This window comes from Mytilus trossulus, chromosome 14, assembly GCF_036588685.1.
Source record: "Mytilus trossulus isolate FHL-02 chromosome 14, PNRI_Mtr1.1.1.hap1, whole genome shotgun sequence".
NCBI lineage: Eukaryota > Metazoa > Mollusca > Bivalvia > Mytilida > Mytilidae > Mytilus > Mytilus trossulus.
Window position 1 is genome coordinate 73,946,574 of NC_086386.1, and position 12,268 is coordinate 73,958,841.

At 30.5% G+C, this 12,268-nt stretch overlaps 1 long non-coding RNA gene across 1 annotated transcript; it reads right to left on the reverse strand.

The window, feature by feature from the left end:
* Nucleotides 1-3,965: 3,965 nt before the first annotated feature.
* Nucleotides 3,966-11,588, reverse strand: LOC134697291 (uncharacterized). The gene is made up of 3 exons (XR_010103095.1): nt 11,445-11,588; nt 5,242-5,448; nt 3,966-4,239 (listed from the first exon to the last, which is right to left on the reverse strand). It is a non-coding gene; the product is annotated as an uncharacterized LOC134697291 (long non-coding RNA).
* Nucleotides 11,589-12,268: the final 680 nt, after the last annotated feature.

Consider the following 12,268-nt stretch of genomic DNA (forward strand, 5'->3'; position numbering starts at 1 on the left):
TTGTCTTATTTCAGGTATTACTAAGTTTTTTAATGATATGATGCTTATACTTACAAAGGTTTTACTCTGAAAAAAATCAGTCTAATGATAAGATAAACTGAACAATATTGTGAAATATTAAAACATAAAGAACACCAATTAATTAATATGCTAAATTTTTTGCCACTATCAAGTAGAAATAAAATTGAATGTAATACTACAATATACGGTACAGTAAATGATAAACTATGTCTTGGATATATGATCGATCTTTTGTGTGTGCACTTTCTATATACAAGATGATAAGATATGCCGCTGGAAAAGGTCACCTTTTTAAATTTTATAATATGCGAATAGGTCGGTAAAATTATCAGAAATATATGATAAGGTCAATTAAATTCCAATATATTCGTATGTCATATTTATTGGTTTTCCTGGCTGAGTTTAATCAACTATAAGATATGATGAATACATTTGTGTTTATGTCAGATACTCAAATATATCAGTATGTACTGCTGTTAATAATGTTTTCGTGTACAAGTGAAAATGTTAATGCAAGATTTTCTTTGCGTGCATCAGATAATAATTGTCACACCATGTCCGAGAACAAATTTTATGAAATAAAACATTCCAATATTCCAGTACAGTTCTTTGGAACAGTATTCCTGTATAAATGAAAATGATAGAAACGATAGAACAGTCCAAATAAAATTAATATAATTTCTGGTTTCTAAACTAAAAAAGTAATCATCAGATGAAGAAAAATCAATATATATATTTGTCTTGTATATCTGACATTTACAAAATATGTTCATGAAACGATTTTGTACGTTTTTCGCCATTTGATTTTGCATAAAAAGTTTTACGTATGTCAACGTATATATTATATTATTGCTAAATTTTGAGTTATTCAGAGGGCATCGGGGTAGATTATTAATATTCTTACTGATTTTACCGTCTTTAGATAAAGTATTTATCATTATTATATTATATCACATTTCTGTATCAATTGTATATATAAATTTTTCAGTATATTTGTCGTTAATAAATTTGAATAGGAGTACTTACTCAGAAGTTATTTCTGTCCTGAAATGTACACAATTAAGAGTTAAAATTATATTTGTAAATCACACATATCAAAGAACTTAAGACAAAAATATAAATAAAAGACACACATAGTTTTATGTGCTTCTTCGTTACATTTGTTGTTTTTATAGTGATTAAGATGATAACACAATGTTGACTGTTGTACCCATATTTTGACATTTTTACTTATTGTGTCTGTTTATTTTGTTCACACATCGTTGACAATGTAATGGAATTTGATGCGACTGTCATACAAGTGAGAGGTTTAACTAGCTATAAAACCAGGTTCAATCCACCATTTTCTACATAAGAAAATGCCTGTACCAAGTCAGGAACATGACCATTGTTATCCATTCGTTTGATGTGTTTGAACTATTGATTTTGCTATTTGATTTGGGACTTTCCTTTTTGAATTTTCCTCGGAGTTCAGTATTTTTGTGTTTTTAATTATTTTTTTTTATATACCATGTAAAAGTATGGTCTATTGCTATTTATTATACACACCGATGTGATCATACGATTTATAGTTTCCTTAACGAGTTACAGATAAAAGAATTCAGATATACGAAGCATTCGGATAATACATCCTTCTCCTTAATTAATACACATAATAAGATTAGATAACTAAAAACAGGGTATTAAATAAAACTGGAAATCAACATCAATTCTAGAAAACCTCCATTTCTTCTTACCTCTTAATTTCATGGTGTTAGTTCAATTATTTTTTAATTTGATGTAATTACCTTTTTTTTCTGTTTAGTTGTTTGTTTTTTTTCATATTCAGCCTATTAATTATGTTTTACATACATATTGTGCATTATAACTTACCTTAGGAAATAAATTGCAAAACTTGATAGTATGGCTAAACCTTTTCATGATTTGTAAACATGAAAACTTAGAAACTAAGCTTACTCCATGCATGCATGGACTAACACAACAGACTTAGTCCATGCATTTATGCACTAAGGCAACTAACCCTAACTTAGTCCATGCTTGCACGGACTAACACAACAGACTCAGTCCATGCATGCATGGACGAAGGGAACCAAGGCTAACTTAGATCATTCGTTTGATGTGTTTGGACTTTTGATTTTGCCTTTTGATTTTTGATTTTCCTTTTTGAATTTTCCTCGGAGTTCGGTATTTTTGTGTTTTTACTTTTTAGTCCATGCTTGCATGGACGAAGGCAACTAACATTAACTTTTGTAAAGTTTTAAAAATTTATAAATGCAAAATATTTCAAAAAAATCAAATTTTTCAAAAATTAAAAAAAAATTAAATATTTAAAAAAAAAATTCTTTTAAAAATTTATTCTTATAAAAATAAATGAAAAAAACATGAAAAATTTAAAAAAATATTTTTTTCCAAAATGCTGAAAAAAGTTTAAATTCCATTTTTTTTTTTAAAATTAAACAAAAAGAAGAAAAAAATGGTTAATTATCACCACCAGATATAGGTATAAATGCCACATGAAAATATTGACGTCTGCCAAAAGATTGGAATGTGTTCACATTTCATTTCAATGGTAAAAACTCTTCACTGAACAGATCAGTTGGAGACGGTCAGTTGGAGGTGATTTGTTTAACATAACCTGGACAGTAGCTGCAATTAGTTCCTGAGAGTTCCTAATCAATTAGTAGTGGTAAGTGTTATTTTAGTTTGTTGTTATTATATCTGTAATAAACATGTTTTGTTGCACTATGATTTTTGCCTTTGTCTCAATAGCAGCTAACTTTTTGTATATATTGTACATGTACATGCATTTAGTCGTCAAATCATCAACCCAACAATGAAAGATCTGTTAATTTGCTTTCACAATTTTTTTGTTCTTCCCATGCCGGGATTCTAACCTATGCTACTGAGATATTGTGACACCAAATCTGTACAATTTTTAAACACCAGAGAAGAGCAGATGATTTAAACACTTTTGTGTAATCCAGCATTATATAAGATGTTTTTGTGTCTAATGTTATTATTGCAGTTTGAGCATTCAAAAACATGTTCATTATGTCCACTGGTTGTGTTTGGTTGCTGTCTGCCATATTAAATAGATTTCCTTTTTTTGTTATTTGCTTAAATTTGTCTATTAGCTTTCTCTTTTGAAATTAAATAAAAACAGTTCACAAATTAAGTGTGCTGGGATTATTTTAATTAACCTTCATCAGAAACATACTAACAAAAATTTGAAAGCAAAGGATGTAGATACCATTATCTTGGGACTTAATAAGCCCATGCATAACGATCTTTAAATTCAGGCTTTTGCTCATTGTTGAAGACTTCAGGTGACCTGTACTTGTTTACATCAGTGCCCTACTATGCAGGGCTAGTAGTTGTCTCAATTGCAATCACTCAATGTATCCTTGCTTTTGTATCATTTAAAGACTTCAATTCTATAATCATTTCAGTTAACACATTTTAATTTCAAAACATTCAACAGATATTTCCAAATAACAAATTTTGTAAACAACAGATATAATTGGTAACTGCTAATTATTTTACAGTCAATATGTTTTTATATTTATCAAGAGGCATCATATAAATCATGTTCATTAAATTGTTACTGATCTCCAAACCAGTGAAAATTACAAGTAGCTTTTAGTTTCTAGTAGACTAAGTACTATTTTGATAAGATGTGTAATTTTTCGTCATTTCTTTTTATGTTCTGTCATATCCAGTCAGACTATTTCACATGTTGAACTTTACTCACAATTATATTTCATCTGTAAATGCTAAATTATGCAACTTCTAATGCAGGGAGACATGAGGATTACTAATTTTTTAAATGTATAACTAGTTTATCTTTTTATCTAATACAGTATATTTTTAATATCAAAATAAAAATAACTAAAACTGAGTATTTAATAACAATATTTATTTGCAATTTTTTTCGTTTTCCGTTATCTAACTTTAGAGTGCCTCAACTAAATGTTATGAAACTTATAAATCTAGGAAATTTGTAGAACATATTGTTGTTAATTGACCATGCTGATTTGCCATAATTTATCACATTCACACATATTCATTGCAAAAACATCTTCTTTTTCATAAGTGTCTACAGGAGCTTGTGTTTCTGTATCTTTTCACTAAAGAATCGTCATGAAAGCTTCTGTTCCCTTCACATCTTCGAGACATTAATGAGATCTTCAGGAAAATATCTACTCCTTATATCTTAATCTGAAAAAACAAAACAAAAAATATGCTTTGACATAGTTTGACATATTTTTACAAGATTGTACATACTGAAATGTCTTGCCTGCTTTATAGTCATGATTGAACTTTCTGTTGCATGTTTCCATCTGAAGAATATACCACAAATTAGTTCCTAAAACATATACACTTGACTAAATTTTTCTTCCAACATGATTTTTATTTATTTACTAATCAAGGTGAGAGTAGACAATGAAAAGTAGATAAACATATATAGATTACCGTAGCTTCTCAACTTTAATTTGAAATCAACAAAATGTATTGTGGCAATTTCTCAAATATCAGTGGTGGATCCAAGGGGAGGGTTCCGGTGGTTGGAACCCCCCTTTTTTTGAGACGATCAATGCACTTGAATGGAGACATATAGTTTGACCCCCCCCCCCCCTTTAGAAATGTCTGGATTCACCCCTGAATATAATACAGGTTACCCAATCATCACAGTTATGGTTGACCATTATGGATAAACCATTTCACAGATGATATTGGATGTTTCTTACTTCGTACCTACAATCCCCTTTCCTTTTCATGAATGTGACCTACCGAAATAGACTATATACCAAGTTTGTAATAACATGTGCAACACGAAGGGTGCCACATGTGGAGCCAGATCTGCTTACCCTTCAGGTGACCCTGAGATCACCCCCAGTTTTTGGTGGGGTTTGTGTGGCTCAGTTTTTAGTTTTTAATGTTGTTTCTAGTGTACTATTAATTGTCTGTTTGTCTTTTTCATTTTTAGCCATGGCGTTGTCAGTTTATTTTCGATTTATGAGTTTGAATGTTGCTATGGTATATTTCACCCCTCTTTTTTTAACAGGAGGTTAATAAGCTGGAATTAGCAATGGATGTTAGTAGCCATTTAATTCTTTTAAATTAAAACTAGTCTGAAGTACTGAACCATATATGATTGAAATATTTGTAGATGCTATAATGACACACTTCTTCAAACATCAGTAACAGTTATAATCATACCTTTGCTGACTTCAGCATTTGGTTATGTCTTCAGTTTCTTTTCTCATCTGTCATAGTATCAATATTATATATGTAGCATACCACCATCTTGATGCATTTTGTATTACAAATAGTTACTCAACAGTTTTATCGTAGCAATCTGTTGGTGGTTTTTTTATCAGGAACTACCTGTTCTATATTCTGGAAATCTTACAATGCATGGAAAAGCTGAAATTATAAATTAAAATTAATATGAAACGACACAATCAGCTTTTTTAATGATAAATGTGTACTAAGTTTCAAATTGATTGGACTTTAACTTCATCAAAAACTACCTTGACTAAAAACTTTAACCTGAAACTGAGGGAACACTTTTAATTTCTATGTTCAGTGAACCATACAAATGGGGTCAAAAGTCTTTAATTTTTTTTTTAAATAGAAAGATCATATCATAAGGAACATATGTACTAAGTTTCAAGTTGATTGGACTTCAGTTTCATCAAAAACTATCTTGACCAAAAACATTAACCTGAAGTGGGAAGAATGGATGGACAGACAAACAAGCAGACGAAGGGACGCACAGACTAGAAAACATAATGCTTCTCTACTATTGTAGGTAGAGCATAAAAATTCATAAAAGAACTAGCAAAAAAAGGCACCAACAAAAAGAAACAAATCTAAAGTAATTGTCCATTAACCAGGAAACCCTTGTTTTTCCCCTTTTGTTGCTCCTAATTCATAAACAGATTGAGTCATAACTCCAATATTCCAACCATAACTATCCTTTGGAGTTTTGTGGTGTGGAAACTTCATGCAATTCTATAAACTGTTCTACAAATTATTGTCTGGACAATAGAAAATTGATTATTTGGGCACCTTTTATACCCCTTTTTCCTTCACCAAAGGGACCATAAATTAACCCCCAAATCAATCCAAACCTTCCTTTTTGTGGTTTCAAACTTCAAAGATTTATAATTACTTATGCTAAAACTATTGGCATTTTTTTCAATTAAACTTAAGTTATTGGCACATTTTCAATGGATTTTATTAATACTGAAGTTATATATGTTGGTAAATTTCAAAAGCACATCTTTAAGGTGGTACCCAACACTTGAACTAAAATTAATTTGGCTGGTTAAATTTACTTTGACCCTTTGACAAAAATATAAAAATTTAAATTTTTTTGAACCAATCGTTTTATCAGAAAAATTACACTGGTTATATAGCAGTTTGACAAACACTCATTTGATCATTGAAAAGCTTGATATCCCTTTAACAACACAACGTAATTAAAACGTTTAGCTGACTTAACAGAGTTATCTCCCTGTAGTGTTAGGTACCACCTTAAAAGTTGTGTAAAATAATTCAAATATAACTTTTGGATTACCTCCCTTACACAGCTTTCAAATTGTCTTGACTATCCTTTAACCAGAAAAATAATTGTTTTTCATCTTTTTTGCCCCTTATTCATAAATGGTTTTATCTATACCCTCAGCCAATCCTAACCATCCCATAGCAGTATAGAGCATTGGGGTATAATTTCAGAAAGATCATACACTTTTAGTCATTAACTTAAAACTACAAAAATGCTTGTGTTTGGCCCATCATTCTTGACTGTTTGCCCCATAACCCTAAAAATAAATTCCAACCTTCTTCTTATAATATTTAACATTGTGGTACAATTTCAGAGGAATTGAAATACTTATACATAACTCATTGTCCTGAAACTAGATAAATGCTTGTTTTGGTCTCCTTATCCTAAACCTTAGGGACCATAACCCTAAATCTCAATCCCAAGCTTCCTTTTGTTGTTTTAAACATTGTGTTAAAATTCTATTCATTTCTATTAACATGATTAACTTATACTAAAGTTATTATCTGGAAACCATCCGTCTTCGAACGATGCTCAGCTGACCACAAAGACGATGTGATACCAATATAATTATATGCTGGCAAAAATTTTATGGTTGTATAAAAAGGTATTCTAGACTTTAAACTAGAGGCTCTAAAGAACCTGTGTCGCTCACCTTGGTCTACATGTATGTGAATATTAAACAAAGGAAGCAGATGGATTCATGACAAAATTGGGTTTTGGTGATGGTGATGTGTTTATACATCTTACTTTACTGAACATTCTTGCTGCTTAAAATTATCTCTATATATAATGAACTTGACCCAGTAGTTTTAGTGGAAAATGTTAGTAAAAATTTACAAATTTTATGAAAATTGTTAAAAATTGACTATAAAGGACAATAACTCCATAGGGGATTAATTGACCTTGTTGACCATTTCGGTCATGTTGACTTATTTGTAAATCTTTCTTTGCTGAACATTATTGCTGTTTACAGTTTATCTCTATCTATAATAATATTAAACATGTTTAAAGATAAAGACCAGAAACAGCAAAATTTCCTTAAAATTACTAATTCAGGGGCAGCAACCCAACAGTGGGTTGTCTGATTCATCTGAAAATTTCAGGTCAGATAGATCTTCACCTGTTAAACAATTATACCAATTATACCCTTGTCAGATATATGCTCTAAATGCTTTGGTTTTTGAGTTATAAGCCAAAAACTGCATTTTACCCCTATGTTCTATTTTTAGCCATGGCGGCCATCTTGGCTGGTTGGACGGGTCATCTGACATATTTTTTAAACAAGATACCACAATGATGATTGTGGCCAAGTTTGGTTTAATTTGGCCCTGTAGTTTCAGAGTTCTAGAAGATTTTTGTAAAGGTAACAACGCTGGATGCAAAGTGATGGGAAAAGCTCACTAGGCCCTTTGGGCTAGGTGAGCTAAACACTACTTTTTTCAAGTTTATAACTGAGTGAAGGCAATATCATATATACCCAATAAATCATCAAATTCGAAACATATTTCTATGATGATTGAAATGAAGCTTGTTATTATTTGATGCAAATTTTATGTTCGGAGAGCATTCTACAGCTATTTTCCAGTATTCATTTAGGAATTACTTGATCATAAAAAAAACGGTGTTTAAAATATAATACAGGGGACTCATATTCATTTTAACTTTATTTCGTGCTGCTACTTTTGATTTTACACAGTTAAGATGGCTCAGACTTATTCAAAGTCTCTATCAGAATGTCGTATTATTTTAATCTTAACAAAGAGTACCTCAAATTTGACGAAAAAAATAGGGGTTCCAGACCATTTAAGCTCAAAATTTTACTTTTAAATAGGTACAAGCATGTTAAAGGGACCATTTTCAATGAAATGATAGGGAAATAGAGGTGCTGACATATTTTTATTGGATATCAAATAAAAACTGTCTGTGACACCTCAGGTTTGACCTGGTCCAAATCTGTATTGTACAAAGCCGAAATATAGCTTCAAATATTAAGCAAACTGTAAATCACGAAAACAGGAATTTAATACAAGGATTTACAAGTTCGTTTAAAATTACATTTTGTATATATTCTGAGACTTGTATTAAAAAACAAATTATTTTGTTAAAAAATAGCAATGAAGATAAATTAATACATTGTACTATCATGACTGTGACTAAGCAAATAGGGGAAATAAAAAATTGGTTGTGGCAATACAAAAATTCAGCAAAATTTTCAACAAACTTTAACATGTAATGTTCAAATAATTAATATTATGCAACTGGAGTACAAAAAAAAATTAGAGCAAATTGATCTAGGGCGAACAAGTACAAGTGTGTTAATAAATTTGTCCTGGTAAAATATGTCAGGGCGGACAAATATTACTATATAGTATGAAAAGTCCATGGTTACAGAATTTACTAGTATATATTTAGTCCGATATTAGTTATATATGTCCCCAGACAAATTTTCCTAGGTAATCATGTCCTATAAAATCTTATAAAAGATTCAATTACTTGCATTTGCAAATTTAAATCTTATGTTTTAGTTATGTTTAAGAGTCACATAGTTAAATTTTTAATAAAATTTATGTCCCCAGACTATTAATTTTCCAACAAAGTCATGTCCATGTCATTAGAATCCTAGATTTAAATGCCTATGCCTTTAATTTTTAAAAGTGAATATGAATGTAATATGTTTTAACATTGTTATAGACAAATGTTATAGACAAAACGAAAGAGTTGTGTATCAATCTGTTACAAGACAAGACAAGACAAGACAAAATATTTTATTTCCTCAGACACGAACGTGTACAAGAGGTCAAAACATAATAAAGTATACATATAAATCGACAGCAGAGTAGTGTACGATAATAGCACGTGATTTTCATGACATTGAGACGTATATACATTTGATATATTACCTATTGAGTTTAAAGGATTACATATGTACAGAATTCTTTCTTATTTATCAGTGATTGCGAGTACATAAATATATATATAAATGTATAAAAATTGCATCTACAAAAAATAAGTTATTTTTCTAAGGAAAGTACATACTTTCCTTTACACCTTTATGTTGCAAAATGATAGTAAACCGATCAATTTTTGCCTTGAGGGATATTGTAGGTAATAATTAGGTACAAGATTTTGTCTAAGAAGTTATATACTAGGATGTGAACACACACACAAATAGTGATATTCGTCGCCAATATTTTGATTACATAGATGATCGACATATCCTATTTTCTTTTAAAATATTTTTCCATCTTCCCGTTTCAATTGGGAATTTAAGATTTGAGCATCTAAATTTAGCAATATACAATCTATCAGTATTTCCCAATCGAAGTAGATACAGCTTATTTCCTAAAGCATGTAGAGCAAGACTTAAGTTAGCTTGCTTGCTTTGTATTTAAATTGTACACTCATTAGGATAATATGCAATTAAATTCAAATATTAAATATACAGGTTAAAGTGACTTTATAAACAATTATACAAACAAAGAAGGCAAGCCAACCAAAGTTTTGCATTACATGCATTAGGAAATTAGCTGTAAATAAAATTTGTCTCCAGACTACTTTTCCTAGGAAATCATGTCCATGTCATATTTTCCTAGAAAATCATGTCCATGTCATATTTTCCTAGAAAATCATGTCCATGTCATTAGTATTGAATTCCTAGGTAAAAATGTCCTAGTCCAAACAATTATGACAGCTTGAAAGGCTATAAAATTTTTTTCTTTGAAGCCTTACTTCGACGAACTAAGTAAGGTGTCAAAGAAAAAAAATATAAAAGCCTTTCAACTTACAAGACGTCATAATTTGACGAAGTAAGGCATCAAAGAAAAAAAATATAATAGCCTATCAAGACGTCATAATTATTTGGACTAAAAATGTCCATGTCTTTTATTATAAAAAATGTTATAAGCAAAGGAAACTGAATATTTATGTTTTTAATAATTAGGTTATTAAGGAAATATTCTTCATTTTTATTGGAAAAAAAATTCTTCTATTTTCCAATCTTATCTATAAAAAAAATTCTTCTATTTTAAATATATTTTATGATACAAAAAAAAATATTAGAAAAACAAGTCTTGTGACATATTTTCCTAGAAAAACAAGTTACAAACATAAATTACTAGCTATGGACTGATTTTCCTAGAAACATTTGTCCTGGGACTTTAATTCCCAGTAAAATCATGGACATGGACTTAATTAACTAGGAAAAAAAGTCTGGAGAACAAATTTTACAACCGGACCAAATTTACTGTTACACTAGTCCAACTAATTATGACGTCTGGCAAGGCTATTTTTTTTCTTTTTTCTGGGGCGTCCCAGAAAAAAAATAAAAATAGCCTTGCCAGACGTCATAATTATTTGGACTACTGTTACACTAGGACCACAGACACTAGACGTTCCCCCTTTTATTAATTTCTTGATTAGCTACTGTCACGGTGTATTTGTGTACATAAATATATACAGAAGAATTCTAGTTTTGTATCACTTTGACAGTCAAATCCTGACACAGCAGCCCAACTGAGACCAGATACCATTTTTATTCATGAGTTATGATCAGTATCAGATATAAATGAGGGGGAGGACAGGGATAAGGGAGACAGGGAGAAAGGAGGTAGGAGAAAGGAGAGGAAGGTTGGTTAAAAGGAGAAGTTGGAGAAAAAAATAAAATATGAAAAAATAAAATATCTCTTTTTTCCGGTAAATTAAAAAAAAAATAATACGGAGAAGAGGGGTAGGAGAAAGGAAAAGAGGGAAAGGAAAAAAGGGGTGGGAGAAGGAAAAAGGGTACCCCCTGTCCTCCCCCTCATAAATGCATTTTCAGATCCTTTTTTCGCTTGTTCTATTAAAATCTTACCACGTAAACTCCTTAACTCTCTTTTTTATTTAATTGAATGTTGATTTTGTTTGCCTCAAAACAAACTGTTTTTCCTGTGAATAATTTTCAATCTCCTGGCTTCTAGTATGAAAAATTTGCAAATCATCTTTGACAGACGACGCGAGCACGAATCGCAATTTGTCAACAAAGTTCTAAATGCACATAAAAATTGTCCGCTGTCGAGTTTTAATTTGAATTAGAATGACAAGACATTTCATCGTTCTTTATAGAACAAACCATGATATCAATACACGTTTGTATTTTATTGATCTTTCTAGGGATGTTGCGACTTTAATAATAAATATTCGTGTAGTAATATGCCCCAACTTTTCTGTACGAAAGGAGACCGGACAGAGCGAGCTCACAGAGCAAATAGTCTAGTCTGTCTACAGATTCACTCTAAACAAATTGCAACAGAAAAGATTTTTTATATATCATATGAGATTATAATAGCACATTACCGTTAAAAAAGTCTAACAAAATCGTACGGTCGGAAATCGGTGAAAATTGAAAATAAAAATATCGGTGATGTGCCTGCCGATTCGTGTCAGAATTGTCCGCCATATTGACAAAGGGAGAAGACTCTTACATATGTGAATTTATAGAAACCAACTTAGAAGCTGATATCACTGAAAGAATCGCTTACATAAATTTATATTATTATAAAACTATGCTGGTAAGTGTTTTTTAACATACACTTATGTTTTACGTGTATTTATATATTCGAAAATGCGTCAAGAAATGAATTAGACATACGAAAGTTCTTGACGCAGGTCAACCGACAAAGATCACTATATTTTTGT